We start from the raw sequence: 18,060 nt of genomic DNA, 5'->3' as shown, positions 1-18,060 counted from the left end.
GTCACCAAGGAGACCGGCGGATCGACACCAGCGAGAGCGGAACTTCCGGAGGTGACCCCCGGCGTCAGCAGTGAGGGAGGAGCAGCGCCTTGGGAACGCAGCGGAAAGAGGTACCGCCGGTGCATCTGAGCCAAGGAAGAGGAGCGCTGCTCGACCACCGCCAGACTCTGAGGGGATGCCGAATCTCTTCAGCTCTGACAGACACCAGCGGAGTTAAAGTAAGCTGGGTCTTTATCGGGTGGAGGGCGAAGGCGGCGCTTAAAGAGACAGCGCTTCCCAGAGTGTCTTCAGAACTCTGAGGGGAGTAAACGTTAGCAGCATTATTCCTCCCGCCTGAACTAAAAACTGCCTCAAGAAACTTAAGTACTGTCTTCACTGGAACTAGTGACAGGGGATTACCGAATTGTAAGAGGAGGTGTTGGAGGAGAGAGAGTGGGGGGCTCAGTTTAAAAAGTACCAGTCTTAGGGAGCTGGGTCTTTCGGTTCAAGAGAAGGAGGAGTAGCAGTATCCCTTATTACAGCATAAGTGTATACTGGCCCTGCCAAGTCGCCCTACTAGAATGAGGGAATGTCAACAGGAATAAACTAAAGTGTGATGGTAATTTTACTCATTCTCTTCCAGTGAGGCAACAGTATGAACTATTGAAGTATTGTATACCAAGAATAATAAGAGCGCTTGACCCTGCACGCGTAGGGGTAAAGTATCAAGTGGTTATCCTTCAGGAAATCCCAGTCTTGAGAGAACCTCTTACTCTGGTATTGTATTGCCTTATTTAAGAACAAGGTCAAGAAGAATTAATTGTATGTTTTCACCTGATTGAACTGCAAAGAGGAAAGATTGTTCACTTTATTAATGTGAAGGGTAATAAGTGTTTTGATCTGCATTAATTTAAAAAGGTGATGTACTGATGTAACGAATGAACTAACAAAGCAAAGAGAACAAAATCTATTTTTATAAAGTACGAACCTTATTTTTCTAAAAAGAAGGTGTAGTGTCATTTTTGGTATGGATGGGCTCTGAGTTCCTGAAAGGTTACGCAAGCTTTACACGCATATTCCTTGGAGCAGCCTTAGCACTTTGCACACGTTACCCACTTGTTGTCTAGAATAACCCTAGGTCTAACAGCGGCCATTTAGACGGCTATATCACAATGACGCCTAGGCTATATTTGACGTGCACGATACACCCACATTGCTGACGATTGATCGTACGTGGCAATGTAGTACACAATGATGTCCACGACACGCCCACTGTACTTTCGAAAGCCCAGAAGGGACTACTTTACCCCCCTATGTTCTTTTACCTTTCTGATGTATATGGTGTCACCATGTATAGCCTATGTCCATATGCTGAACCTACCTTTTAAAATGGTGTATTGTGTGTTATGATTGGTGCTGTACTTCTTGAGTTTACCCGCCTCAAAGCTTTACAGCTCTCTCTTTATAATAGTAATATAGAATATATATATATATATATATATTAAAATGACAAAGTAGCAAAATAATACTGTTAAAGAATGTGCTGCATTATGACACATAATTTCCTTTTCATGCAGCATAACTTTGCCCTAACGCATAATTTGGTGCTCTATTAGCAGTAAGTTCCACTAGCCTGGTGTATACCCCTTCCACAGGCAGAGTCTGGCACTCAGCTAGTAAGCAACACATCATAATATAGTACATATCTCTTCAGTAGACACTTGACACAAGTGTCTTGCACTAGATAACTTGCTTGGCCTGACAAAACAGTGAAACGAGGTTAGGTTGTCACACATTTTGCACCAAAGGCTTGTCGACCCTATAACTCTGGGGTGGACAGACCAAAATAAAAAATCACTGTTGCACATTTTGATGGTTTGCTTTTTTGATTGGATGCACTGTACAATAATACCCAGCAGAAACTGAATTTTTAAAAATCAAAAATAAATATTTTATTTACATACGAGCAAAAGGAAAAAACACAAGCAAAGTTAAAATAAAAGACAACAATAAAAAAAACACCAACAAAGTACATCAGTAAAGTATCTAGGTTGAGAAGATGTCAGAAACAGTCACTTTAGCTTCGGTTGTTGCATCAGTCAGTGAGAGTCCGGCAGAACCAGAGTGTAGTAGTGTAAGGAACTTATGTGAGACAAAGGGTGTCGAAAGATAGCCCATGAGGCACAAATGCTTGCCAGATTTTCAGGATAATGCGAATTATGTGAATTTAGTTATTTTATAATACTCAACATCTTTTTTACCACTCCTGCACCAGCTGGCATTAGAGTGCTTTACATATAACTTAATTAACATAGTCACAGTCAAATAAGCACAACAAGTAAACCTCAAAGTGGAGTTTCTCCTTCTGATCACATTTTGTCCACCACAGTTGGGTAATAGCTCAGTCTAAAAAGAGGATGGTTTTGGTGAATAGCTTTCCATGCAAGGCACAAAAGTTTGAAAGTGATTTTTGTGATTCATGTGATCCACTGGAGATCATGGAATATGGGGGTAATATGAGCAAATGTCCCTAAAATGGAGATCAGTGTTGTAGCCGAGGGAAATATTGATTTGAGTGACACAAGGACCGATTGGCATCCGCGAAGTCCAATCTAGAAATGAGGCGATGGACTGCTATTTTCCAGAAGTTTCCAGAGAGATATTTAACATTTTGAGTGAAGACAGAAATTAATAGATTTAGCCACATTTTGATCAATGGCATGAAAGTTTGGTTGACATTTTGAGTGAAGACAGAAATGAGTAGATTTAGCCACATTTTGATCAATGGCATGAAAGTTTGGTTGGGGTCAGGTGTGCAGCTAAGGTAATTTACGGAGAGAAATTTACTATAGGAGAGTGAAGGAGAGAAAATGTAAGGTTTCACTGTATCCAGTACTGAGTGATGCAATCCAAGCCTCTGGGAAAGTGTGAGGATCATTCTCTTTTTGTGTGCGTTTAATGTAAGGAAGTTTTCAGACATTCCTTTCTGAGGATTGTTCAAACAGGCGCCTACTGCGGGGATGTCTGATTGTCAGTGTTTATACATTTCAATGTTTTGAATTTATGTGGATGAGGTTTATAAATAATTCCTGTTTTTATTCATTTTAAGTGAGTGTATACTGTATAGATGACATTGATCCATAGAACGTGAACCAACGTTGCCCTCCCTTTCCTGGGATTCTGTGACTCTCTGAAGCCCCATTGGAAGGTGTGACTGCGCCAGGAGTGGCCAAGAGCCCTGCCAAGAACCAGATGAAGGAATCTGGCCAATAACTAGATGCAGGAATCTTACAGCACCTGAGCTATAGGTGCTAAGCTTTATGGGAAGATGTATTTTATCCCCCAATGCCTGGGCGTACAGACAATTTTTTGACATGCCCACAAAAATAACACTGGTATTTATTAATCCTTACAGTTATTTATAGGAAATAAGTTAATTGTGGTAAGCAAAGAGTAGAACATTCACAGAACTGCTCCAGTTATAATTCTTCTGTAATGTGTCCCAACAAAGCTACAACAAAAGGCAGTGTGTTCTATCCAAGTATTTCCATGCAGTACTGTATTTCCGAAAAAGGAGAGTGTTAAATGTTCAACAGAAGACTGGATTGTAGGCATTGTACTCTCAAAAGCTGAAAGTATTTAAAACAAAAAAGAAATGTTATTGTATGTCTGGTAATTTCAATAATGTGCATGCATGAGTGTTTATTTTATCCATTTTATATTGTTATTATAATTGTTGATTAGTACGTGTATACCGCAGCGCCTGCCATTAGTAAGTCATCACATCACCTTTTAATAGACCTGGGGATGACTTTCCAAATGTTTCAGTCACAGTTTGGAGTCTGATTCGGTTTTGTCAATGGGTGCGGTTAGTATGGTGGTTATGTTAGTTTTATTTATTTATTTATTATTATTATTTTTTTGGTAAACCTTTATTTGCAGCAACCATAGTTACAGTTATGGGCCTACAACCATCACGGCCGGCCGCTAAACAAATCCAAAACTTTGCAAGCAAGTGGTATAAGTAAAGCAATACGAATCCCAGGATAATATAACAACAGCACATGATTCGGAAGTAGGCACGATAGTTTGGAATCAGAACGTGAGAGGTTCATTTTCAAATAAGGAGGAAAGAAGAAACAAACAAAGAGAAAGAAACATACGGTTGCGCCCAGTCTCGTGGCAGTGAACAAATCAGGATATTTGAATCAATAACAACACAGAGGGGGGCACCAGGAAGGAAATTATATAAACCAGGAGAGGTAAAAGCACGATCCCATCATCAACGGGCCCAAACCCCGCCCTTCAACCTCAAACACCCCACAAGGACATGGACGACAACGACATGAAAAGAAAGGAAAGACTAAAGGGCCATAGAAACAAATACTAAGCTATCACCCATCCCACAACCCCCCACCCTGCACACCCGCAGAAGGCCATGGCCTACCCCCTAGCCGCGTGCCTGTCGCCCTAATAGACCCCGAAATATAGAAGGATAGGGAAAAGGAAAGGAAATAAAAGAAGTGAATAGGCAGGAGGAGGGCCCTCATCACGCCGCCCGGCCCCGCTCCGCATCTCACACACCATGTAGTCCCATAAAGGCATCGACACCATAAAAAGTACATCAAATCCCAAACGCTAGAGCAATGAAACATCCACAAGAACACCCGCTGAATCATTCGTCAGCGATGGAACATTTAGAATGGAGGCCACTTCATCCCTGACCTTGTCTTGCAGTAGTCCCACCGGGAGGTCTCTCATTAACCAACATGAAACTAAGTCCCAAGGGTCCGAGCAGAATGAAGGGGCCCAGACGTGGCGAAGCCATCAGACAGTGCGATAATATGAATCCATACAAAAATAGATAGCGAAGAGCAGGGGACAGCAACTCCGGTGTCAGAAACATTGCAAGGCTGGTAATAGATAACAGCTTCCAGGAGAGGAGAGACAAACAGCCCGGCCACCACCTCGATGCGTCCCGGCCAATACAAGGAGTAGAACAGTGCTCCGTCCCCATCCACCAGCAAAGTACGTGTCCCAAGGATGCAGACAGACAAGCAGTCAAAACGGTCCGCACGGGCACAGGGACCTGACTTCCAAACGGCTCAAGGTGCACACGAGGGTCCAGAACCTCCTCCGTGGGGACAGCCGCAAGTGTATCGGCCGACTCCTGAGACAGGACCGCAGCCCCCATAGGTGACGAAACAACAATAGCGTCCAGCCTTGCACCCAGATCACAAACAAGGCGGCCAATGTTTTCGTGCAGATCCATCAGGGCAGCCAACACGTCCCATGGCATAAACTCTGTCTTGCAGTCCGGCTCCATCTCTGGAGCAATCTCCCAACCTGGATGCGAACCGTGAAGAAGGGCACCAGCCGCCATTTTGAACCAAGCGGTCACGCCCTTCGGCACCACAGTCAAAGACCAGGCCTCATCGTGGAGGCACCGCAGAAGTATCCCCAGGGCAAACGAACTGTGGGGCAGGGTCCAGAAGGGAGAGCCACCAAAAGGCTAAAGTCCCGCCGGGCCCCGGGGCTGCCCGCCAATGTCAGGGGCGATCCTTGGCTATATTCAGGCGGCACAGCCTGGGGAGGAGGGGCGGAAGGCAAGTGCCCCCTCCGATTCCACGCCACCACACAGCCCCTCACAGGTCCCCGTCAAGCGGCTCAGGATGTTACTGCGGGCAACGGTCTTTCAGGTCATCGGCCCCCACAGGCGAGTTCCCAGCCGCCATCAATGGCCGTCGGAGCCGCGTCTGTTGCCGGAGGCCACGCCTAGTCAACGCCCCGGTCTCGGCATCGCGCAGGCCGCGGAATGGCCGGGGACAATTTTCAGGATCGGCGGCACGGAGGAGCTCCAGATGTAGATGGTAGGTGTTCTGTTTCTTTCTTTCATCGAAATATGCCGTCATGAGTCAGGATATGTAGCAGGATCGTCGTGTTGGGCGAAAGGGCTCACGGAGCCGAGCGGCTATGCAGCCATTTCGGATGCCCGCTTGGCTCCTCCGGTTATGTTAGTTTTAAGTTCGTTTTTTGGTGACCTGGGGACTGTATCAAACTGCTTTCTTATTTCCTCTGAAAATGGACACACATTGGTAGATTATGGTAGCAAGTAGTACTGGATGCCTTAATAGACCATTCGCTGCATGATCAGTCTCTGTTGAGTATATGTTCCGGGTTCTGTCTGAATTGTTGTACTGTTATATCTTTGTGGCATTTTTGGTAAGCATTGCTTTTTTAACACATCTACCATTTCTCTCTAACGGCAATACATATTTATTTTAAACTTGCATTACTGCAGTGGCATTTGGCTTTGTTCTTCCCGATCGTCCGGTTTTTTTAAATATAAAAAACCCCTAAAATAAGTCTAATTTTTATATATATATAATGGTTTGATAGATATGCAAGTCTCTACTTGTTTATGCATTGAATAGTCTGCTATGTACAGCTTCTGTTTATGATTTGTGAGTTTGTAATTTAGAGATTGTATCCGCTGCTTATGTTGATTTATTTCTGTTCAGATCAGATCACATAGTAGATTTGCATACTTTTATTTTACGGTTAGTAACTGCAGCATTAGAAGGTGTCTGGTTTATGGTTAGTAAAAATATTTTGTGGAAAAACAAACAGACTGATAAGAATGGTGGGTCATCAAAGAATTTATATCCAGTGAGCTTGAAAATGGGGTTGACACTCAGGCAGGTATTAAGCTCAAGACATTTTCAAAGAAAAATATTTTTCAAACATATGGGCTCAATACGATGTCAGGCGGAAAGCATCCGCCTGACACCGACCGATTTGTGGTCGGCGGTTCCGCCCTCCGCATTACGATGCAACTGAACACTGTTCAGTTGGATTTCCATTGTTTTCTATGGGAGCTTTTGTTTTGCCCGACAACCGGCCGTAACACGGGCTCCTATGGGGAAATGGTGTGTGTAAAACGCAGTACCCTGTCGCGGGCACTACATGGTGCCTGCCACACAGTGCAGGGTTTTGCAAGGGGTACTTTAGGTACCCCCTCGGCCCCCAACTGGAGGCCGCAGGATAAAGGGGACCTACTAGGGGCCTCAAAGTCACTTTCCGACTGCCTTTTTATGTCGGACAGGCCGACACAGAAAGGCTGTATGAAATCGACATAGTAATCCCGATGACGGAAATGCTCTCCGTAGGGGTGCAAGATACGGTTCCAACCAATACAAATATTCAGAGAGCCAGTCGGAACCGATTCAGAATGACCAAGGGGTTTACTTCCGACCGCGAACATTGTAATTGGGCGGGCTGATTATAAACCGACCGAGTCAGTCGGAAGGGCTCCGACACGGTTGAGGAGATTCTGATTGTTGGGAGGAGGCTTTCGCCCGACATTATAATGAGCCCCATAGTTTGTAAATGCTTCTAAAATTAAGCCATTGGGCTTAAACAATGAAAATATTAACTAAAGCTTTTGATAGATTTCAGAGACAGAAATGAAATTGTCTTAGACGTCTAAAATGTGCATTGATATCAAAGAAACACTTGTGTTATTTTCATTTGTTGGTGTTACCAAAACAGATGCGTTTATATCATTGGATGGCGTAATTAGTAAAAGATGCATTTGCACACGTGAGAAAACAATTTAAGTGATATATCTGTAACAGCAGACATTTTTTGATGTACAAGATGTTCAATGGCTGCTAAGACCCAAATACAATCGGACATTTTTGTGACATTTGTGATCCCATTCCATAATACCATGCAGGGTCTGCAGTGCTTCACCCACTGACCGGGAGCGATATTATTCTTTAATATTCTTTCCCAAGCGATAGTGATTATGGTATTTATCTGTCCAAAAGTCCACTTAGCACAACAAATGTAAGAGGTACCACACAAGGTGAGATTGTGACATGCATATGAAGAATGTGAAATCATCTGTTGCATGACACTTTAATGGGCAAAAATAAAACAGCAAAAATGCATCTGCACAAATTAGAAATGGTCTTCAAACATCCCTGGCGTAGATTACATTCTAAATTTAAACCAGAGAGGAATGTACTGAACACGTCAAGTGTACAAATCTAAATCATTTATATAAGGATTGTGAACAGGCTTATTTTTTTTAAGGTAATGCAAGAATTTCAGCGTAATGAAGCTTTGTATGCATTTCAACATTGTTGTTGTATCATAATCAAGGCCACTGGCATTATGGGGCAGGAAAGGGCCAAATTATGCAGCAAGAGAATCAAACTTTTTGCGGTGTAATATGGCACATTTTGTGGCACTATCACATCACTATTTTGTCATTTGTATGCATGCTAACACTGTCTGGGCAAAGGTTTCACCTTTTGAATATCAGTTTAACACCTAAATACAGCAAATGGACTGCCATTGCACAAAAACACATGTGGCAGTGATTTAGTAACTTGCCATTCTATGTGAGTTAGAAACGAAATATTTTTGTTAAAATCTGCAAGTTATGCAGAAGATAAATTATGTGACAATTGCGGTAGTAGCTCTGACTATAATATACAAGAATAATCTGTTTTAAATCAAGGTAAATGCATTAGTCAAATACCAGTCCAGTTTATCCAACCGGACAATTCGAATGGAGGGTGCTCTTAACATTGTTACAAATTGGGTAACAGGACAGTGCACTGAAAGGAGTCAAATTTGAAAGGACAATATTGAAAAAAGTGTGTGTACACAAGTGTGAGTGTCTCTCCCTCTCTCTCTCTCTCTCTAAGACAATTTAGATGTATAAACTTGAAGAAGCTCAAAGCCAATATTTCTGCTTTGGAGCACTTGTACTGTTTTGGTATTTGAGTTGCACTTTCCTTCCCCTTGCAAGGCCCAAACTGCTATGTTCTCTATTGTTTTTTTTACTTTAAAAAATCTATTCTTCGGTGTTGCTATGTATGCCCTATTACATACCGGTAATCTTCATTACTCCTGGTCCCGTTGTCCTCTTCCCATTCACAAGCCAAGTGATCCTATCTCACCAACTGGAAAATATAACAAAGGAATGCTGGCCCTACCTCTCATCCTCTCACTGGGAGTACATAAACATACCTAGCCGAGCATTCCCTCTGAACTACTAAGCCCTTGATGAAGCCGGCAAATCCGGGAGGGAGGGTAGTAATGTATGGGACGAGGACAATTACCCCTATGTCCCTCCTGTCCTGGTCCCATTCATAAACAAAGTGAGAATACCCAAGCAACAACAAGCATTCATTATAACACACCACCAGGACACAAGGCAGTCAGCAAAACCCAGTGATTTACTGACACAGAAAATCAAGAAGTCACAAAGCCTGCAGCACCCAAACCAAAATTAGCATCATCCCCCAGCAAATTCCCGATCTGATAATGCCTCACAAAAGTATTAGAGGACACCCAAGTAGCCGCCCTACAAATTTCCGACAGGGAACCACCCCCTGAACCTCAGCCTAGGAGGCCGCCACAACCAGAGAAGAACGCCCCTGCACACACTCTGGAGGAGGGGAACCCGAAAGGGAGTACGCCAACATAATGACCTGCTTTAGCCAGTGCACAATGGAAGAAGAAGCCTTTCCCCCACATGAGGAAACCCAAAAGACAAAAACAGGGAGTCTGGAGCGTGCGATCAAGATAGATACGCAAAGCCCGGCAGATATCAAGCAAGGACCAAGGAAGGTCATAGCCAGACACCGGAGCAGCGCTCAAAGTAGGCAACACCAATTCCTGGGAAAGATGGAACTGAAAAGGCACCTTGGGGACAAAAGAGGACTTCAACAGGAGGACCACCCCATCATCTGAAAACGACAAAAAGGGCTCCCCTGCCACAAGAGCCCCCAACCCCTAAGGTGCCTGGCTGAAATAATGGCCACCAAAACAATACACCTTCAACGTCAAAAATTTGATGTCCACCTCAGCCAAAAGCTCAAAGGGAGAAGCCACCAAAGCCCGCAACACCAAGGGAAGGTCCCAAAAGGGAAAGGACGGCCACACCACAGGACGGACAAAAGGAAAACTCTTTAACAACCGAGAGACCAAGTCCTCCACATCTGACAGATTCCCCCAAGGGGAACGGAACGCCTTTATAGCGGCCCCCTGAGCCCCCAAAGTGGAAATAGAAAGCCGCTTCTCCAACCCCTCTCAGAGAAATAGGAGCACCCCAGGCAGAGAGCAGTCCAGGGGGGGGACAATTCCAGAGCCCGACACCATCACCGGAAATTCCCCCAATGCAGCCCATAAGACTTCAGAGTAGAAGGTTTACAAGACTGTTGTACAGCCATGGCTAAATGCTCTGGGAAATCCCGACGCCGCCACCCCTGCCTCTCAACTTCCATACTGACAGCCACAGCTGCGGGAGAGACAACCTCAGAGACGATCACTGAGGAGACAAAAAGCATGGGAGAAACCAGGGCCCAGCACCACCAGCAGGCTCAGAGTGGGGAACCAAGATCAACGAGGCCAACACGGCACCACAACCACCACTTCCTGGGCCTCCAGCCCCAGGCAAACTAAAAACTATGGGATCAACGCAAGGGGCGGAAAGGCATACAGCAGGTGCGACGGCCAAGGGATGGTCAGAGCATCCCCACCCACATCCCTCCTGACGGACACGGAAGCATAACAGAGGCAGTTGAGCAATGTGCCAGGAAGCAAAGAGGTTGAGAAAGGAAAGACCAAACCTCCTGCACACTAGCCGAAATGCCTCTGGAGCTAGAGACAACTCCTGGAAGGCGGGGAAATAACGACTGAGGCTATCCGCCACCTCTTTGTCCACACCCCGGATATGAACAGCCATGAGAGACAACAGATACTCCTCCGCCCAACAAAACAAGGGAATCACCACCGCATTCAGAGACTTGGACCTGGACCCTCCTTGATGATTCAGGTAGGCCACCAACACCATGTTGTCAGAACGCACCACCACATTGCGCCCCAACAACCGACTGCGGAATCCCATGACAGCCCGGGACACAGCCGTCAACTCCCGTCAATTCGAAGAACAACTCCCCACCGGAAGAGACCAACGACCCTGAAGAAGCAAGCCAGACTCCAATGTCGCCCCCACCCCAAAGCACTGGCGTCCGTCGTCTGGACCACCGGAGGAGGGGGCTGCAACGGTAGACCACGGGAAAGAATCTCAGACACCGTCCACCAGCGCAGGGCAGGGAGGATGGAAGGAGACACCGGAACCAGAAGGGCCAAATTGTGAGACAAAGGATTCCAAAGGGCCAACAGATACACCCACAGAGGCCTGAGATGAAACCGCACCCAAGCCACCATAAACACTGTCGCAGCCATGAGACCCAGAAGCCTCAACCAGAGACAGACTAGGAAAGAGAACCCCATCAAAAACTCTAGAGCAAGGGAACCCAAGGTCACCGCCCGAGAGACAGACAGGAACACCCTATTCAGATCAGTGTGAAAGCGTGCCCCAATGAAAGTCAAGTTGTGTGAGGGCTCCAGTTGACACCTGGAAGGTTCCGCAGAAACCCATTAGCCCGCAATGCAAAACGTAACAACAGCTCCCGAGACGGAGCATGGATCAGCCAATCGTCCAGGCACGGGTAGATGAGGACACCCTGAAGAAGTAGTGAAGCTACCAACGGCGCAACCACCTTGGTGACCACCCTCGGGCGGACCTCAGGCCAAAAGGCAGGACCCGAAACTGAAAATGACAGCCCGAAGGCAAAACCTCAGGAGCCTGCGAGAGCAGGGTTGAACCGGGACATGATAGTAAGCGTCCTGGAGATTGAGGGTGCACAAGAAATGGCCTGGGAGACCTAACGGAATCACCCTCTGAAGAGTCTCCATCCTAAAGGGCTGATTAATCACAAACCTGTTCTGGGCTTTTAATTCCAGGACCTGTCGAAACCCCCGTCACCTTGGGAACCAGAAAAATCAGGGATTAAACCCCCACCCTCCACCTCCAGAGGAGGAACTTCCTGCATCGCTCCCTTCTTCAAGAGAGACTTGATCCCCAGAGACAGCTCGACCCACTTGGTCCGACAGGATGGCCAAGGAGTCAGAGGCCCTAAAAACTCAATGCGATAATCCAGACGCACAATGTCAAGAACCCACACATCTGAATGGGACTGCAACCAGGCCGGGAGAAAGTATTGAAGCCGACCTAAGACCAACAATCCAGAATCCACTGCCATAGAGTCAGGAACGAGGTTTTGGAGGGGGACTTCGCTTTCCTATCCCGACCCCGACCAGAAGAGAACCTCCCACGACCCCTTGAAAACTGTCTCAGAGAAAGGGGGAGAAAAAATAGCACTGAGGCTTTGAAGAAACAGCTGCAGTAGATGGCTGCTTAAAGCAAGAAGTGTGCTTTTTCTCTTTCAAAAGCCTATGCAATTTGCCCTCCAACTCCTCCTCAAACATCATAGTCCAATGAAAAGGCAAGCGCCGGGCAGAAGCATATTGAGCAGAATCAGTCTTCCAGTCCTTCATAACCAGATTGCGGTAGGCCCCCACACCAGCTCCCCCAAAAAGGGCAGAAGCCCTCACCATGTCGAAGGACACATCAGAGAGGAATTCCACTTGCTGCTCGATATGCTCCAAGAGCCCAGAACAGTCAGACGTATCATCCAATGACTGATACAGGGCCTTGACATCCAAAATCAGAGACTGGGCAAAGTATGTAACATAAATGCCAGCCCGCAGGGCCAGATGAGAACCTGAGTACACCTTCCGAAGGGAAGCATCCACGTTCTTATCCACCGGATATTTAATCACAGCATCCTCAGCCAAGGAAGTCCGCCCCTCAAGATTAGCCTCAAAAGAATCAATTGGAACGGAGTCCGGCAAGTCCTTTGACGCGGGTAAAGTTTAGCCATGAGCCTGGGAAGCATGATACGATCAGGATCCCTTCAATCCCGCTTCAGAACCTCATGGATGTAGGGATGGACCGGCACATCCACAGCAGCTTAACTCTGAAACTGGCGCAGCAATGAACCACCAGATGTGCTGGGCGCCTCATCAATAGGAAAACCCATGATGGACTTGGCAAGATTCAGCAAGTCCGGCAACATCTCCTTGTCAATGTATTTCCCCTTATGCTCCTCACCCCCATCCAATCCTCCTCAGAAATGGAAGAATGAGAGGAAAAAACAGGAAAAGAGCCCTTGAAACGCCCCCACTCCCATCTCTTGCAAAGTTTCCTTAATCAACCGCTTGATCCTACAGACATCACCCTCCCTGCAGCATTTCGATCGTGCCAGAGAAGGAGAGGAAGAAGACTCAGAAGAGGAAGACAAGGAGAACTCCACATGCTTGCACTTCCTGAAATGCTTCCCCATGTCTTGCTAAACAGCAAGACGCCAACAGCACTAGGAAGTCCCTGGCGTCACCCAACTAGCTACTAACCAGGTCTGACCCTGCGCAAGTCACAGAAAAGTTCAGGAGCATGAGGGAAGTATGGCTGTAGGAATCCAAGACCACATGAACAAGGGGACATTCGGCACTATTCCTTAGCCAGATGCGTTCAATACCATAAGAAAATTAGCCCGAACTGGCCCACAGCAGAGGACAGGCGAGAACCAGGCAGGCTCCAAGATCGGGCCATGGAAGCACAGATCCAGCCCAATCCGACCACTAAAACCTCTATGTAGTACTCACCCAGGCCAGTCGTTTCGCTCAGCAACCGACCCACAAACCAGCGCCTGACTTCCGGCCTGCCTCCAAGTCAGGAGCCAGGCAACGAAACCCAGAAGGAGACTCCTCCTAGAAACCATCTCGCCGAAGCGAAGAGATGCCACATCTCCCGACGTGCTTGGAAACCCAGAAGGTGGGGCCAGACCCCTCCAGCAGCAACAAGAACCTAGCAGGAGGGAATCCACATGTGCCTCAGCAAGCCAGGCAGGGAACGAGACACGCAAACCAGCAATGCCCCCACCGCCCTGCAGCAGAAACGTAAGTACACCAAGAGCCTCCCGGCTCCTGACTTGTCCCATGCTGTCGGTAGACAGAAATAAATGCTGGGATAGGTATGTTTATGTACTCCAAGTGGGAGGGGGTAGGGTAGGGCCAGCATTACTGCGTTCTTTTTTCTGTTGGTGAGATAAGATTATCTCACTTGGTTTATGAATGGGGCAAGGACAGGAGGGACCTGGGGGTAATGAAATATGTATCATGGAAAAAGTATAGAGGGGATTAAGAAAATATCCTAGAGGATTGTTTGCATGCTCAGAACACAGGAAGCATAAATGATTGAAAAATCAAGACAATTAAATACATACATGCAAATTACGCACAAAATGATCTCCTCAGCAAAATGAGTATTGAGTTGGTGTGATATGGAATATGCTACTTACCAGTATGCATCTGTTCTTGGCATGTAGGGCTGCTGACATTCGTATCTGTGCATAGATCGCCGCCTAGTGTTGGGTCCTGATGATTGCACATTGATGTCCTGGAAGAGTCTTCGAAGTATCACGAGATAGGTGGCTCCTCCCCTGGACTACAGTGCGCATGGGCATCCTCTCCATCCTCAGATTGTTTTTCGCCATTGTGGCAGAGATGGAGTGTAATACAGTAAGTGATGATCATGCTAAGTGCTACAGCTGCGACAGGCACCGGGGAGGAGGGTGGGCGATATGAATGTCAGCAGCCCTACATGCCAAGAACAGATGCATACTGGTAAGTAGCATATTCCGTTCGAGGCATGTGGGCTGCTGAATTCATATCTGTGCATAGAATAAATAGCAGTTACCTCCTTAGCTGCGGTTGCCCGTGCCAGCTGCAGCAGTCTGAAAGAGTTCTGAGAACAGCCTGTCCTACAGCAGCTTGCTGTTTGGAGTGTACATCTACGCAGTAGTGTTTGGTAAATGTATGTATGGTGGTCCATGTGGCTGCTCTACATATATCCTCTAGAGGAATGTTACCTAGGAAAGCCATGGATGCCCCTAGCTTGCGTGTGGAATGCGCTCTTGGGGGAACTGTTAAAGTGCGTTTAGCCTTTTGATAACAGATTTGTAGGCATTTAACAATCCATCTGGCTATACCTGATTTGGAAATAGGGTTGCCTTTGTGTTGTGGAGAGAAGGCAACAAACAGTTGTTTAGTTTTTCTAAAGTCTTTTGTCCTGTCGATGTAATACAGGAGAGCTCTTTTGACATCTAAGGTGTGCAGTGCTCTGTCTGCTACTGAATCTGGGTTTGGAAAGAAAACCGGCAGTTCTATGTTTTGATTAATGTGGAACTGCGAGATGACCTTCGGCATGAACTTGGGGTTGGTGCGCAGCACTACCCTGTTAGCATGGATTTGTAGGTAGGGCTCTTGAATTGTCAGGGCTTGAAGCTCACTGACTCTTCGTAGCGATGTGATGGCTATTAGAAAAGCTACTTTCCATGTAAGAAACTGTATCTCACAAGAATGGAGAGGCTCAAAGGGGGGCCCCATGAGCCTGGTGAGAACGATATTTAGATTCCAGACCGGCGAAGGAGGGTGTCTGGGAGGGATCACTCTTTTAAGGCCTTCCAAAAAGGCTTTGATGGCAGGCACTCTGAAAAGTGAAAGGTGCTGCCTGTTATGAAGATAAGCGGCCATAGCAGCCAAATGTATCCTGATGGAACTATACGCCAGATTGCAATGTTCAGCGTGGACGCATCTAGCGGGTTAATGTAATTGTTGGAACAGTATATGACAAAACGCTTCCATTTGGCTGCATAGCACGCCCTAGTTGTAGGCCGCCTTGCCTCTTTGATGATGTTCATACACTCAGGGGGCAAGTTGAGGTAGCCAAACTCTATGACCTCAGGAGCCAAATCGATAGGCTCAACTGTTGCGGATCTGGGTGCTGAATGTCTTCATGGCTCTGAGTGAGGAGGCTGGGAGTGAGGCGCAGCCGTTGGTGAGGCACCACTGAAAGTTCCAGGAACGTGGTGTACCAAGCCTGCCGTGCCCACGTTGGAGCAACCAGGATGAGCGTCATGGAGTGTTGTCGCAGTTTGCGCGCCACCAGCTGTATGAGTGGGGCTGGGGAAAAAGCTACGCAAATCTGCCTGACCAGTTCATCCATATCGCATTGCCCTGAGACTGCGGGTGTGGGAACCTGGCGGCGAAGCTTTGGCATTTTGCGTTCTCTTTTGTGGCGAAGAGGTCGATCTCTGGATGACCCCACTGCTGGAAGTATGGCTGGAGTACCGAGGGGTGGATTTCCCACTTGTGCATCTGGTGACTGTGCCTGCTGAGCAAGTCCGCCATCTGGTTGTCTACGCCCGGGAGATGCTCCGCCTTGAGGAAGATGTTCCTCTGAATGGCCCACTTCCACATGCTCTGGGCTAGGTGAGATAGCTGCGGGGAGTGTGTGCCTCCCTGTTTCTGGATGTAATACATGGCAGTCATGTTGTCCGTCCGGATCAACACGACCTTGTTGCACAGGTGCAACTTGAACGCTTTCAGTGCCATGAAGATTGCCATCAGCTCTAACAGGTTGATATGCATCTTCTGCTGTTGTGTTGTTCATAGTCCCTGCACCGTGTAATGGAGGACATGCGCTCCCCAACCCTGGAGAGATGCGTCCGTCGTTAGCACTATCTGTGGGACAGGCTCTTGGAACGGTCGTCCCCTGCAAAGGTTTTGTGGATTCCACCAATGCAGAGAGTTGTATGCACGACCGGTCACCAACACTAGGTCTTTTAGATGCCCATGACCCTGGTTCCACGGTCGTGCTAAGCATTCTTGAAGGGGACGCATGTGCAGCCTCGCGTGCGGGACTATGAATATGCAGGATGCCATCATACCGATGAGCTGCATGAACACTTGCGCTGGGAGCGATTGTTGAGGCCTGAACCTCCGAATGAGCTGCTGCATGCTGTTGACCCTGGTAGAGTTCGGCTGGGCTGTTACCGTCAGAGTGTTCAATGTTGCCCCTAGGTACTGTTGCACATGGGCGGGCTGCAGGTGTGACTTTGTGTAGTTGAGTGAGAACCCTAGACTGTGAAGGAGGTGAATTGTGCGCGACATGTGGCTGGCACACTGCTGGGCTGACTTGGCTTGAACGAGCCAGTTGTCCAGGTAGGGATAGACGTGAATGTGTTGTCTCCGAAGGTGCGTAGCCACGGTCGCTAAGCACTTGGTGAACACTCTGGGGGCAGTGGTGACCCCGAAAGGCAGGACCTTGAATTGGTAATGCTGATTGTTGATGGTGAACCTGAGATATTTCTTGTGACTTGGGTGAATGGGAATGTGGAAATATGCATCCTTGAGGTCCAGGGTTGCTAGGAAGTCGCCCTGACTGAGCAACGGCAGGACCTGCTGTAAGGTGAACATATGAAAGTGTTCTGAAAGGATGTATTGGTTGAGGGGTCTGAGGTCTCGAATGGGCCGCAGGGATCCGTCCTTTTTTGGGATTAAGAAGTACAGAGAGTACACCCCTGTACCTCGTTCTTCTGCAGGCACGAGCTCTATTGCCCCTTTTTGCAGCATGGAGAGTACTTCTTGCTTCAATAAGTGCATGTGCTCTGCGGACATAGGACGGTGCCTTGGGGGTATGTTGGGGGGGGGGGGGAGAGGGGGGGGTGGTTAGCTCTAGACAATAGCCGTATCGGATAAGTTGTCTCACCCACCTGTCCGTGGTAATGCCTTCCCAGACTGGCAGGAACTGCTGGAGTCTTCCCCCGACAGGTGTTAGATGGTCGGGGGGCAGTGACAAGGCGTCACTGTTTGTTGGGAGCGGAGGATCTGGCGTTGTTATTGCCACGGCCTCTGACTTTGGCGCTGTTCCCACGGTATCCACCCCTGGTATTCTTTGTATTGGTGGATTGTGTGTTCCCTTTGGTGTACTGGGCCTGCTGTAAAGCCTGTCCTCTAGAGGCTCCCCGATTACCGGAGCGACGAAAGGAACTGCCCCGAAACTGCTGAGATTGCAGAGCCCCCATGGATTTCGCTGTCTCAGTGTCCTTTTTAATTTTTTCGAGTGTTGTGTCTACCTCGGGACCAAAAAGGAAGTCAGGGTTAACCGGCTGGTTGAGCAGAGTTGTTTGAATCTCGGATTTGAAGCCAGAGATGCGGAGCCATGCGTGGCGTCTTAGCATTACACTAGTGTTGATGGCCCTAGCTGCCGTCTCTGCTGCATCCAGTGCGCATTTGATGGATGCATTAGAAACC

General features: G+C 47.5%; 1 long non-coding RNA gene across 1 annotated transcript; it reads left to right on the top strand.

Annotated features, from left to right (window-relative positions):
* Positions 1–1,906: 1,906 nt before the first annotated feature.
* Positions 1,907–7,661, top strand: LOC147748089 (uncharacterized). The gene is made up of 3 exons (XR_015308572.1): positions 1,907–2,654; positions 2,725–3,868; positions 5,998–7,661. It is a non-coding gene; the product is annotated as an uncharacterized LOC147748089 (long non-coding RNA).
* Positions 7,662–18,060: the final 10,399 nt, after the last annotated feature.

Source organism: Lissotriton vulgaris, chromosome 1_1 (genome assembly GCF_964263255.1).
Source record: "Lissotriton vulgaris chromosome 1_1, aLisVul1.2, whole genome shotgun sequence".
NCBI classification, from domain to species: domain Eukaryota; kingdom Metazoa; phylum Chordata; class Amphibia; order Caudata; family Salamandridae; genus Lissotriton; species Lissotriton vulgaris.
Note: the sequence above shows the minus strand (reverse complement) of the source record. Positions and strands in the feature narration are given on the sequence as shown.